The following is a 12927-nucleotide window of genomic DNA, read 5'->3' as shown; positions in this document are numbered from 1 at the left end:
ATGTTCAGAATATTTTCGTGCTGGCCTCGCTGGGGTTCTATATTTGAAATATTTCTCAAATTTTTTTTATTGCTGTACGAAGTATATTTTGTGTTTCTTTCATTCTTCCATACCTCGGACACAACTGGTCGCGCGCTAGCGCGACCGATACTTGTAATATTAGTAATAGTAAGTAATAAGTATAATGCAATTAATTACAAAAAGTAATGTACTAATAAAAAGGTCGCTAATTATTTTTCCAACATAAAAGGCCATTTTTACAATATTTTTTAACTTTTGCATGAATTACAAAACCCTCACCAGCAATCGGCAGTCTTCATTTGTTGCAAAACAAAAAGTTCCAAAATCTTTGTTTTGCCACATGTGTTTGTCGCGCATTTCTGCTCGGCTGTACTGCCTGTACTGGCTGTACATACCATCGATGACATTTTTTAAAATTTAAATTACCGTATGATGGCTCTCATGCTAGATTTACTCGAAACTTCAGTTCCTGCGATACAGGTAGTCGGTTATTGGTTCTTTGGTCACCCACAAAATATCTTCGCTTTTCGTTTCTGTTGTTGCTATACAGTAATTACTCGTACTTACTGCAAAATAAACACATAATCTTAGCGATGCTGATTGTAACTGATAGTATCGTACGTTGCGTCTTTCGTGTTTTTTTGGATTGCTAACGTTTCGCCTTTGCAACGCGCTCGCCAATGTTCGAGCTGCTCGATTCCTGCACAAAATCTACATGCATGCCTGTCTGACCCATTTTATTTGGAAATTGTTATAGGCTTACAGCCACCCTTTTTCACCTTCATTTTTTATGACCACCCTTTTTAGCACACTTTTTTTTCTATAGGCACCTTTTTTTAATAATAATTAAATACAGCCCTGCCAAGCCAAGTTCGGACACTTTTCCCAAAAAATTATCATAAGTCACCCGTCAAGAATTAAAATTGGTCAAGAATTAAAATCGGATCGGTCAGCGTATATGTCCAGCAACTTTTGCACTTAAGATTTTTACGCTGAAGGCTTTTCTCGAATTACAGCCAGATCGAAACCATAACCGACCAGCTTCGAAATGCGACTCGACGCATCTGTTGTGGGATGCATCTCCCGATTCATAATTCGTTTTAAAATTCGAAGCTTCTCAAGTCCTGGCTAGTTATTACTATAGTATTTGCCAACCATTTCTCTTGCGGATGGTGTCTAACACAGCCCGTTTACTACCAAGACGGCGTGACCTTTCTGTGGGCACCGTCGAAATTTAGGATGACCCCTTTCGGGCGGTCGCCGTACAACCGTAGGAGGTCTTATGTGTCCATTCTTGATCAAATCTTGTTTATAGATGACTGTGCGTATACTTTAGGTTTTCCGTTTCCACAAAAAACCCGATACGTTCCGTACTGACGAGTTTTGATATCTATATTAACGTTTGTTGGTCACCGCTTTGTTGGATATTTCTATCATTTGTCCGGCACTTGCATCAACCCACCTGTATGAGAGATATCTGTCCATTCGCTAAAATTATGGACCTTGATCTGTGTTTCACCCATCGAAACAGTCAACATCAAATCTTCCACATCTGTGTGCTATGCAACCGCGTTCTACGGCAGGTGTGTTATTCGAGTAACATAGAAGTCTATGGGAGATGAACTTTGTTTTGAGGTCACGTCGAGGATCGATCGGGCGGGGCTAGCTGAGTTGTTGAACCGCAAGGAACACCCTTCGGATAGTTAAATAGTTTCAAAAAAAGTTCTCTCAAAAATTCAGCTTTGTGGTATTTCCAGAGGCGCACTTATAATCAACCTAAAAACGACCAACGCCCCGCCCAATTAATCACCGCCTATCTGCTTAGTGACACGTCAAAATTTGAGTTCTGGCATCACTAGATCCGCAATAAAAAGTTGCACTAAAAAGTGTTTAAAGAAAAACATAGTGACGTACAAATGTTTCTTAATTTAATTTATGCAACTGTCCGGCTTGGCTTGGCAGTAAATACACATTATTGTTCGTTCTCATAGGGACCCTTTTAATTTTTTATCTATAAAAACTCTAATGTGATGCGCTTTCCATGATACTCGTGTCATTTTGCATCCGAGCTGTTTATAATGAATTTGGTGACCTTCTCAGCAGAACGAAATCTGATGGATTTCGCAGTTTCGCAATTCGCAGTAGTTTCAAGAAGTAAAAAGGCGTTGACGAATTACGTCAAATAATGTACTAGTACTGTATCTTATCATCTTCCACAAATGTCGCTTCAACGTTCCAATCTCCCGTCTATTTTGGCAGATAATTTTACTAAATCAAAGAGCGTTAAATTACAACGTTGGTACTAAATCGATGCGAGCTTTTGCAAACATTTTTACAACCAAATCAGGTGAACCACGTCCATCAAACGTAAAGTATATTTGCCAGCAAGTATGCAACTTATCGCATTTCTCGAATCTGCAGCTGCTCTATTAAGTACAGAATTTATAAGACATGCGTGCACTGCCGGTGCGCAGTGCACTATGGTTCACGTACCCGGAGTTTGACCTTTCAATTTTAACAATACAGATTCATCCCACCACCGTCCCTCAGGGTCCAGATGAGATTTTACAAAAATGATCGTCGAAACTTCACTAGGTTGCAGGTCAAGCGTGTACAAAGGGTCACTCTCTACTTTAACTGTGACCACCGTTACATCTCAAAGGTCACGTAGGTTGGGCTGTAATCGAACGATCTGAGATACAATTCGCAAGAGCCTTAAATCGCGAATGCTTCAAATTTATTTAGTTTAGATAAAGATGTCAATGGAAATTTTAAGCGAATTACAATTCGGAGCGAGGCTCTAGATTCGGATGCAATTCGAAACGCGCTCTGAGCGTAAGGAACGATAGTCCAGAAGATGGTAGATACATATGGCAATACTATAAAAATGTAATGAGCTAGTCATTTGTGATAGGTGACTTGTGGCAAAAAGTGAAGAAAGTGCCCAAACTTGGCGTGGCACCCCTCTACATGAATGTGATCCCATGCTTCCTTAAAAAACATCCGATGACAGTAACAGCCGAAGCAGTCATCTTCGAATTTGCGCAAGAGGTTTTCCTGGACGGATGCGTGTACACAAGGAAAACTTATAGTAAAACATTTTCACGGTAATCGTTGCAAGTACTTTTGGAAAGGGTCAGTAACTTCAATGCAAGGAGGACTGCTCGCAGTGGATAGCTGAGAAGACATCATTTCGAACGGCTTCCTATTGTTTCGTCCACCGTGCATTTTGTCCACCGTTCATTTTGCCCACCGCTCGTTCTGTCCACCGTACGGCAAATCGAATTCCTTAAGACGTAATACAGTACGTAGCGTCAACGAGTTCGATTTATGCGGCCCACAGCGCACACTGAACTGCAATTGCAAACGATAGCTTACTGTACATTACAGATACTACCCGTATGGTCGTTTAAGTGAAACACTATGGTAAGCGAATGGGCGATGGTCGTTTAAGTGATACACTCGAAATAACATTTTCCACAAACCGATTTTCTTTCGGATTACTTTACAGAGTCTTGAAATTTTCAAAACACCTTGAACCGTTTCTTGCAAAGGAAACGTAAAGAAATCAGCGACGAAAGCGCTTTAGCCACGCCACGAGTGTCACTGCACTACGCTCAAATATTTGCAGTCACCGCCATCCATGGGCGGCGGTCAATTCAGTTCATAAATATTTATGTGCAATTGAATTTTTTCTTCGTTTGCTTATAGTTGGTGTCTTCAAACTGTATTCGTTTTAATTTAAATATACATCTTACCCGGCGATGGTACAGCCGCCCAGGGATAGCGGTGACTGCACACATACTCATTAGGGATAGCGCTTTAACCACACTGCGTAATAACCTTTCGCCGCAAAGGTTGTGTGCGGGTGTACATCCCGTAAACTGGTTCTAAAGCAACTATCCATGCGTTATCCAGGTACACTATTGTACTTACCCGTGTACACTACAATTTTGATTGTGACGGCCATTGTCATGGAAACTAAACGTGCAGCTGAAATAAATCAGCACGACTGCATCTGGTGTTCCTACTTACTTCCTAGCATCCATTACGAGTACTTAATAAATACACTTAAAATAATAACTTGCGATTATCGGAAATAAAAAAAATAAAAAAAAAAAAAAATAATAATAACTTAAATAATAACTTGCGAGGATCGGAAGTGCTGTTACTGGTTACAAGTACACAAGTACTGAACCGGCGTACAAGATGCTCATCAAAACAGGTTCAAACTAAAGCCACATGTATTTAAATTGAAGAATACGAGCTTATCCTACCATTAACAAGTCGACAACAAAAAGCAAACGCTATAGTTTTTATGAGAACTTCTCGAAAATTACGATAAAAGCGTAAAATACAGTGAAAAGGAAAGCAGATCACGACCATCTTCTCCTTAATCTAATTGTTATCGTTCTTGTTACGGTACAACGTTGGAGGAAAAAGTTATGACGGAATCGACTTAGTAAAGTAGGTTTCTTCCTCAAATCAGGTGCTTGCAACTACAAGTAAGTTACTAAAAACGTGGGTTAGGGCGAAGAATGTTGGCAGCTTTCACGTTCATGGCAAATTTTGCACTACTAGTAGTAGTAGAGCAAAACTGGGACCATACAGTCTGAATTAGAATATGTTCTGCGAACAAAGTAGGTAAAGCGACTATGAAGAGACCCCCGGCCCCGAAGGGGCCATTCAAATTTCAGGAAGGGTAAAAAAAAACAATTTTTTTGTTTCTGCGATATTGTGTTTTTATTGGTGCAATTCCATTTCCAGGCAACAATACCAGTATAAAGTACTGCAGTTCCAATAAAAACCGTTGCCCCGAGACACTTCGATAATTATATTAACTGCACGGCATCCATGGTAACGAAGTTTCCAGAGGCCACTGGACTGATGGATAAGATTACTAAAAATTTTGTCCAGCCTATAACCATCGCTACATTGAGAAGAGTCTAACGCCCTTTTTTCTATGAAGCTGGATGAGGGGAACAGTAGTTAGCCCCGTATACAAAAATTCTTGGTACGAACAATTAGTATTCATATGAGGGACTAAACCAGACGCCTTCCACAGTTCCCCATACTTCTGCCGTCACCGGATGGAGTATGACGCTGCGGCTGTACATATGGTTAAATCCGGCGCGGTACCTAAGCGCCATGTTCAACTACAACGTCACACTCCAGTCAGTGACGGCAGCAATACGGTGGAAGGCTTCTTGTTTTCCCCCTATATACTGACATGCTATACGGAAGATGCACTACATCTACCGTACTAGATGACCATCCAAACTCAGTAGATAAAGTGGGAAATAAACACTATGAACTATTTCTTATGCCTAATCCACAGATAACTAGTAAAACACTTTACCAGCTATCCAACTACGTGCACGAATACGATCTGGATGATGTAGTTATCCAGATAATTGTGACTTCCGGTAGGTACAACCGTACACACACTAATGTTTTCGCTACAGAAGACACGAGAGCTCTCTTAACACAAGTTCTTATTAGCAATTGCAAGTTCTCACATCACTTTTGTCTAGACTAACTTTCGCTATCAAAAACAGATGATCATTTCTCTGCTTATACATGGGAAAGTTAGCAAAACGTAAAACAGCGCCGACGTCATTATACGGCGCATACAATCGACCAATTAGTAAGCTCAAAACGGAAGAAACAGCCATGTACTTTACCAGATAAGTACATAAAAAAGGCGTACGTTACTCATGTGACGTTAATACAGTACTTAACAATACAGTAAAATGAAAAGCTGTTATTTTAAACAAAACCAAAATTAGGTTTTTGTCTAAGTAAATGCAGTGAACAACAATTTTGCAAACAGATTCAAACCTTGATTAGAAATTCTGACAGTGCCATGGCAGCTGTGCTTTCCGCTAGTTTTTGATGACCGCAATGCTGATGCATTGGCAGATCCATCCGTATTCCGGACCCCCGTCGACGAGAATTCGATTTTAATGTTATCTGTCTGGGCCTGTTATTACACCATTTCTGTCTAGCATACCAACCAATGTATTTTATTTTTTCCGTTCCGCGCTGCCCAGATTCGACTCCAGTCACCATAGAACCCATGCAAAACAATAAAACAGATAAGAATCGCGATAGCTATCCGATCCTGGAACCGCGTCAGTGCAACTTGTCGCGCTTTCGAAGCAAGAAATAAACGCATGCAACGGTACAATCCCGTATTACCGGCATTAATAAAAAATTAGTACAACAGTTTGATAATTAATACTGACGCGAGAACGCAAATAGGATATACCGATATACCGCTAATATAATAGTTCCAAAGAAGGACGCCATCGATATGGAAGAGGTAAGTTCATCGCCGGAAGTGGACCGCATGGACAGGCACCGGTTTTAATAAGTGTCATTAATTCTGTCGAGCAATACTGGCTACGAACGTAATTTTAAAGCCATACCGTCTTCCCGCCAGACTGGGGAGTAATGGATCAGTTTACGCAAAAGTTATGGATAAAGTCGGCTTATGCTTTGGTTTCGTGATTAGAAAATGTGGTTTTTCTGCTGTGCCGTATCAGCCGGCCGCATTTGCATGTCCGGTTTGGTTGTATATGCCGAATCGCTTATTTGTGCGGTTATTCTCTAACACGCAAAGCGGAAAACGCTAAATTGTTATTAAAGTGGTAAAGTAATCAGAAAGTGTACGTGATACGCTGCATTTATCACAATAAGAGAGAACTGAGATATATATGAATAGTTTTAATTAAGTGTTGATGCAGGACTTTATTTCAGGATGATGTATACATGCGGCATTTGCCCATAGAGATTATCACAGAAGTCTTCCAGTGCATCGACTCCATCCAGCTACGCAACATTCGCCTCGTCTGCTACCTATGGTATAGCATTACCGGAATGCCTCCCATATCTACCGTCCTGCATCTCCATTACGCAGAAAGGTTAATACGGAAGAGAACGGAAGGACTCCGCATGTATGCCGCTTTACAACACGCCTGGACCAGAACGATCGCTATCACCGCCACAAGCGGCACTCGACTCCCGAAACCCATCTTCCCTGCCCCTGATGGCCGTTGGCTGCAAGCGATTATGCAGGATAACGGGCACCCGCTGGCGGATCGCCTTGTGCTAAAAGGCGTCTGGTGGACAGGGGACCAATGGTCTTATTACTGCGATTTCGGCAGTAACCTGCGGGCTGAGCTGGAATCCTTCCTGACTGTCTGCCGTACCGTTATTCTGTGCAATGTCACGGTCAGCATGCCTTATGGATGGTGGGGACGGGCGCTGTATATGCGTATACGCATAACTGGACGTATTACGTCAGAACGATCGGTAGCGGATTGGTGGGAACTGGTTAATAACGGATGTCCCTTGCTGGATTACACGGAAGGGGGAGAACTGGCTGAGTGGATTCACTCTACTGTTATGCGGTACAGCTGCGGTGTACGCAGTGCGAAGGAGTTGTTAGTTGGAATCTTCACCGTAAGTCATACGGTAATTACTGTGAAAGCGCACTCGCTTTTTGCTTGCAATGCAAGACCGAACCATTTTACCGAGGATTTTATGTTTAATGACAAACTTACCATAATTCCATAAGGTTATTGCTAGGGCTAGGGTAGTTTTGCTGTAATGAATTTCTACGGAGTAGCATTAAGCTTGTAAAATGGATTAATGTTATAAAGTATCGTGGACGCACATAACCCGCAAAACCATCGAGACGGATGAACCGTGCTCTGCTAATACAATAACGATCGTCGTAAATTTAATAATAATAATGAAAAATTTATAGCCTTCGTGCGACGGTGTGGTACCCTTAACAGTAGTGGACAATGCACAATTTTACACAATGGAAGGCACGATGAAAAACATCGGAAACGTAAAGAATATAATGACCTTAAAAAAACCTGACAAGGGCAAACTGATGACATAAAAACTAAACAACGCGAAAAACAACAACAGTCAAATGGTAAAATAATAATAATGCCGTATACAAATTAAATTTTTTAAAGCAAGAATTTTTTAAATCAGTTTAATTCTTCCCATTTCACAGCCAATATAAACCGGCAAATCTGTCCGGATAGAGGTCCAGTGTGCAACACAAAAACGTTAAAAAACGCCTATAAGAACGATTTGTGGCGGGCGTTTATGTAGCGAATGGTTTTGCCGGTTTTAAAAGTGTGCTAATGGGAAACATCTATAGGTCAGCTTAGGTATTTTTGCTAATCATTCAAGTTACCACTTACAGAAGGTAACCCGGTACACAGCACTAAATTCCTGTACATCCACGGGCTCTTCCCGATTATGTGCATTTACTTGCAAAATCTCAAGAAAATCAGCCCATGACGAGACTTTTAATGCACCTGAATGCATTTATTCATTGTGAAATTTGGTTATCGTCATAACTCAGCAACCGGATTTGTCGCGAAAACGGAGTTCCCGCCTATGCACACAAACTTTTTAGCCACTTAATGCCAAATCACAATCCAAAAAGTGTTTGGAAGTGCGCGAAAGCCAGCGTTTCCGTGGATGTACACGAACTTAATGCTAACGTGTAAGTGGCGGGTCACTTGTTTTCAGAATAATTTGCCGCCAAACAAACAAAATGTTTTGCAACATCCGGCGACGAAAAATATAGTTTTAAAGTAATTATTGCACGCAAGGTTGTCTAGATTATCTGAATATGTCTAGCAATGCGGTTCCCTGGTGACAAGGTTTCTTAAATGGGAGTAGAACAAAGATGGCATTGTACTGACCAGACCTGAAAGTGCCTCAAGGGTTTGTCTACTCTTTGATTTACCTAAACTAGGGTCTAGGGGTAACCGACGCGCAGAACCACATATCCATAACTACTTAACACAGAAGGTCTTTACTGCGCATCGGTCGACAAATCGTAAGAGTATCCGTAGTGCTATAAATTTGTCGCTTAATTCACAGATACTAAAGAACGTTCAGAGCGCTGATCCGCGGGAACACGTTCATTTCGTTGGCAGAAAGTGGAGTCTGGACGATATCTGCAATTTAGATATCTGCAACCTCACAAAATTAACGGTGTGCATGCTGAACAATCTCCGCCTGAGAAACGACCATTTCTCGGTCGGCATTGCCGTATAATCTGGCAACTGGATAGCGTTATGCAGATCGGACTGATGTTGGACCGCAAAGATTCATCAAATTGTAGCTTTGTGCAATCTTCACAGTTCAGACTGCGTGGTTTGAACGCAATTTTGTTTGTGAAACGGGGTAATTTGTTTAGCTGTTCAGTATTGTATAGTTTTATGAAATTTTAGCCTGTACCGTTTACATCAGTGGAGACCGGCCTTCATTTTTCGTAGTCTCTTTGAGTTCATACCAAGTTGGCTGTTTGTTTTTTTGCAAGTTATCTCACGTAGAAATTCGGCCAGTCGAGCCACCAACATTAATTCCTTGTCTAAAAATATAATGAAAACCAGATTGACCTTCTTGCTTTTTGAATAGTCTTCCTCCTTGCGTTATTGCTTATGTTTTCGGTCGAACGTGAGTCTAGTGTATAGACAGTGTTAACTTTGATGCACAGACATACATTCAGTGGTCACCGGAAGCGAAATTCGGAATGGTTCTACTTGTTTTGAAGGGTAACTGGTGCCGTTAGCGGCCTTGCGTTTCCTAGATGTTTTATGGCATAACGGCGGCGCTAGCTCACAAGGACGTTATTTGGTCCGCTTTGCTTCAGCCAACTAGCGGGCTGGAAGCCAACATCTCTGGATTTCATCGAACCCATTACTCGCGGTTCTTACCGTTGGATTTTAGTTTAAGTAATATTAGCTGTAACTTAAAAACCATTTTAAGTTATAACAAGAACATGACGTACAGAGTAGTATATAATTTTGCGCCACATGAGCATAGAATCCTCTTATTAAAATGAGTGGCTGTAATAAACGGGATGCAAAAATGGGCGTCCATAATAAATGTGGGTGCGACCGCGGAAGAGGGTGCACATAACGGTTTATTATGCAGCAGATTCGTTAAAATGCAAATCATATCAGTAGAAGTGGTTTTGCAAAGAAAACAATTGTAACAATTTCACGTCCAGTGCCTTTTCTGATTTGGTGAGTATCTTATTTAATCAAGGACTAATAATTTGTAGCTTTGTGTGAAATTTGAAAGCCATCATAAGATTTTCATCTAGCGACGGGGTTGCACAATCAAAATAAAATATGGTTACATGTGTCTTATATCCTAACTACAAATGCACAAACAAGTCGCTTAGTAAGTTGCCAAGTTCGAAGCGGCGTCAGTACAGCATTGTTGGAACTCCGCGGAGCGGCCGCTGAAATTGGTCTGGAACTAAACACGAAGAAATGCGAACTGTACATAGACGGGGGAAGTGCCAACGAGCGCGCGGAAGTGGTCCGGATGTTTATGGACGTGGCACCGGATATACGCGTCGTCACGCCGGACAAGCTAGAGCTGCTGGGATCTCCTCTATTACCGGAAGCGGTTGTGGGCGCGTTGAGGAAGAAGGTCGGTCAGCACAAGTGCTGGCCGACCAGCTCGGTACATTGCCTACACATCAAGCCTTATTTTTGTTAAAAAACTGCTTGTCGCTGCCCAAGTTGTTATACCTTCTTAGGACTGCAGAATGTTGGCAATACCCGGAAGCGCTACAGAAGTTTGATGAAACGATACGGACCAAGGCGGAAGAGCTGGCAAATGTCGCAATGACCGATACGGTATGGGAGCAAGCTGCGCTACCTACGAAGTTCGGCGGGCTGGGATTGGTGAAAGCACCAGATGTGGCGCTCGCTGCTTATGCCTCATCGTTGCATGGAGTTGCCGACGTGGTGTACAGTATTGTCCGCAGTGACTCTATCCAAGAAAAATGTACGCGCCTTACAGAAGTATGGACGAGTCGCTACACGACCGAAGCCCCCAGAACCGAAAACCGCCGCTTTCAGTCAGCTTGGACAGCAGTACAGCACACAAGAACTGCGACTCGCATGGTGGAGAACGCCGACGTAATCACCCGCGCTCGTCTGTTGGCTGCATCCTCATCGGAATCCCGTGCATGGTTAGCTGCATTACCTGTCTCGATTTTTGGTAACATGTTGGAGGACGCCCATTTACGCATAGCTGTGGCTCGACGATTGGGAGCACCGGTATGCCAACCGCACGTATGTCGCTGCGGATCCACATTGGATAGTCTCGGCCACCACGGCCTGGTGTGTAAGCTGGCAAAAGGAAAACATGGCACTCATGCCGTGTTGAACGCTGCAACAAAAAGAGCCTTGAATTCAGCCAGAGTGCCGTCGACGCTTGAGCCACCGGGACTGGATAGAGGAGTTGGGAAGCGGCCGGACGGAGTTACTGCCTTTCCTTGGCGCAATGGGAAGCCGTTGGTATGGGATGTCACTGTTGCCGATACCTTCGCCCAGACCTACATAGGCCATACATCGCGTGTCCCAGGAAGCGCAGCGGAAGTGAGAGAGAATCAGAAGTTACGGAAGTACGATGGACTCGCGGATCGATACGTAGTACCACCTCTGGCTTTTGAAACTACGGGGACATTTGGACCACTAACAAAGAAATTTTTCAAAGATCTGTCAAGAAAGATTTGCGAATGTAGTGGTAACCCTCGGTCGGGAGCGTTTTTGCGTCAGAGAATCAGCATTGAAATACAACGCGAAAGTGCTGTGTCTGTCCTCGGAACATTTAATGAGATGCGAGACAACGAAGACGTTTTTTTAGCTTTTAGATTGGCTAATCGGGAATAACTGGAGCCCGATGTTGTATTTCTTAGCAGCTCCACTGTGATTTTGTTATTATGCAATAAACATGCGTACTGTATGTAGATATCAAGCTCGTCGTAGAGATTTGCCGTACTTGACTGGTCGACCACTGGTCGCTGATTCAGCCTGTGATGGGATTCCTGATACGGGTACTTCTATTAGTACACCTCATGATCTCCGCCACTTTAGCTCTATAATCCCGGTTGAGGGTGAAAAATATCACCTGGAAAATAACAGCCTAATTTTTACTCAGTTTACAGTACATTAAATGCCCTTTATGCATAAAAGTAGCCGTTTACTGGTGTCATCGAGTATGTCGCAAGATACACATTCTGCCCCCACAATCGAGCGTACTCCTTTTGGTAAGAGGGTGCCATCAGGGCCGTCATGAGCGTCGGCGTGCAATAACATCCACAGTTCCAAACGGCCGCGCCGAACAACATCCGCGCAGTACCAATCCGCCGCTTCCTGCTGAGTATCAAAGCCGGATTCACATTGGTGTTAACGGCCAGCGCATCCACTGTTCCTGACACCCGAGTTTTACGGAATCGCCACAGCAGACCAATGTATGTCAGCATTGTAAGAGGCAGCGGAATGTATATGCCAACGATCAAATAATGCATCCACAGTGTTCCCGGTTTGGGCTGGAAATTACAGCTGTTCCACGGTGGAACGAGGACATAACTGCCTTCGATATTAATGACCGTGGGCACAGTGTTGGCGATGCCGATTAACCAACTGATTCCGATGGTCAGGCTGAGTGCCGTTCTGGTGGTGCAGCGAGTGTAGAGCTCGCGTGATGTAGCAGCGATCAACCGGTTGATACCCAAGAACAGCTGCGACCAGTTGTTGGTCTGCATGACCACTTGAAAAACGAACTTTACGTATACGCAATCCGTGGATTGGATAAGATGGTACCGGTTTGCATAGTTGCCGACCATTTGTAACGGCATCAATATTAGCGCCAAGAGCGCTTCGAGAAAGACCAGATGGAGAATGAGTATCCCGGACGCTCGGGTGTATACTTTCAGGCGAATCAATACGACTGCTAAAAATGGAAATATTATAGCGCAGGTAAAATATATCACAAAAGAAACTGCGGCCCAGATAAGCAGGTCGTTACTGTGCGCAGTCCACCACTGAATATCGTATGTGT

Source organism: Paramacrobiotus metropolitanus, unplaced genomic scaffold (assembly GCF_019649055.1).
Source record: "Paramacrobiotus metropolitanus isolate TYO unplaced genomic scaffold, Prichtersi_v1.0 Parri_scaffold0000353, whole genome shotgun sequence".
NCBI classification, from domain to species: Eukaryota; Metazoa; Tardigrada; class Eutardigrada; order Parachela; family Macrobiotidae; genus Paramacrobiotus; species Paramacrobiotus metropolitanus.
The sequence above is the reverse complement of the archived record's forward strand: the minus strand, read 5'-3'. Positions refer to the sequence as shown.